Here is a 2,242-nt window from a genome sequence, read left to right as displayed (position 1 = left end):
TCCCCCTCTCGTTGCTATGCATCACCATGATCTTGCGTGTGCGTAGGAAAATTTTGAAATTACTATGTTCCCCATCAGCATTAAGATAACATAGCAATATAATGATATCCCAACAAGTAAATAAATGTTCCAACAAGGAATGGCCTCCAATCTTCACCTGCAACTAGCAACGCTATAAGAGGGGCTGAGCAAAGCAGTAACATGGTCAATCAACAGTTTGCTAGAACATGGTGGGTTAGAGGTTGACATGGCAATTTGGGAGGCTTGCAAGCAAGTGGTAGGCATCATAGCAATGGCATAGCAAAAGAGTGAGCAAACTACCATAGCAAAGATAGTAGTGATTTCGAGGGTATGATTATCTTGCCTGCACAATTGTCAGAGTTGACTGGATCCTCAAAAGCAAACTCAACGGGCTCCTCGGTAGCGAACTCGTCTCCCGGCTCTACCCAAACAAGACAAACAAGCAATAAGGATACAATCAACCACGTGCAAGGATCAAACAAGACGATGCAACGATGATATGCTATGCGGGATGCGATGCGGGATGCAAAATGCAAGATATGACAGGAAATGCATGAACCTGGCCTCAACTTGGAATTACAAGGGTGCCACTAGAAAGATGAGATGAAATCGCTTGAAAACAATATAAAGAACGCCGAAAACGGAGTTACGGTTTGGAAATGGCAAGCGATTCAAAAATGACACCGGTCTGCGATTTACAGCAAGTAGGCATCTAAATGCAATGAAATGAACATGCTACATCACCCAAAAATGACAACAAAATACATGGCAGGGATGCACACAAGATGCTTAACAAAAGTCTAGCACTGAGCTACGGCCAATTCATCAATTAGGAGGTTCAAACAAGCATGGCAAAAACGCAAATGGTAAAACAGATCTCAGACTTGGTGAAATTAACACTTGTCTGGAATTTCAGATCATATAGCCCTCTTCGGAGCAACAAAACTACATGCTACAGGACCTGAACATGACAAAGAATGACATGGCATGGAGCTACTCAACAAGCTTAACAAAAGTCCCTTAGTGACCTTGAGCCAAAAGGGATCACAAAATATACTAACAAGCACACGAACATAGCAAAAACATAATCAGTTTTCACACAGTGAAAACTGGGACATGCTGAAACATAACTCACGAAGGCATGTTTACGAGCTCGATGCACTCACCACGGTGCAAGTCATGGCAAGACAAGTATACACCCATAAAGAACGCACAAAATACAAGCTAGAAATGGCAAGAACAATGGCATAGCATGCACGGATCAACTACAATAACATCGGCAAAATCGCAAACAAGTTGACGATCTGCCAAGATTCGCAACGAAGCAAAAGTAGAGCTCGATTGACTCAAGCTAGGGTGCTCCATAATTGCAAACAAAGGCATGGATGGATAGAGCATAACAAGATTAACAAAACTCCTTTACTGATCATCCTCAAAAGAGGCACGGATCACTAGGAAACATCATGAACATATTGCATCATGAACTAAATAATCCCAGACTTAGTGAAATTACTAAGTCCCTGAAAACAGATTTACCGGGTGCCTCACTTTGCAAGCTTGCACAAGTCACCACACACATCACAAAAATGCATGGGTTGCACCTCTGGAAAGATAACAAAATCCTTAACAAAACATATGAAGGATTCACAGGCATATCATGCACACAACAATCATGGCAAAAATGACAAAAGTCTAAGATGAACTAGCAGATCTGACAATTAACTCACGAAGCCTCCTTCTAACAGCATTTCGGGCATCAAGATGAACTCAAAATAAAATGATGAAATGGAATGAAATGATGTACTTATCGAGGCGAACATTTTGATATGCTATATGCATGAATCGGAGCTATGGATGCAAAGTTACGGAGCCTCGAACATGGCAACTTGGATCAAAAATTTCGGGACTTAGAGAAAAATCCACCTCGCGAAAATTAGGGTTACTGTAGTTGGATCTAGATCGGGCACTGTTCCCGAGATTCACCGCCGAGCACTGTTCACCGGGGAGGCGTCGGAGGAGGACGGGCTCTCCGGAGGAGGACGAGCGCGGCGAGGTGGCCGCGCTCACCGGCGGACGCGCGCGGTGGCCGACGCGGCTCGGCGAGAAGCAGCGGTCGGCGCGGCGGCCTGGTACGGCACCGGCAAGGAGAGGAGGCGGCGATGGCGGACTTGTGCAGCGGGGCGGCGCGCCGGAGTTGGTGGACGGCGGCGGGCTCCGCGGG

The sequence above is a fragment of the Triticum dicoccoides genome, chromosome 3A (genome assembly GCF_002162155.2).
Source record: "Triticum dicoccoides isolate Atlit2015 ecotype Zavitan chromosome 3A, WEW_v2.0, whole genome shotgun sequence".
Lineage (NCBI taxonomy): Eukaryota > Viridiplantae > Streptophyta > Magnoliopsida > Poales > Poaceae > Triticum > Triticum dicoccoides.
The sequence above is the reverse complement of the archived record's forward strand: the minus strand, read 5'-3'. Positions refer to the sequence as shown.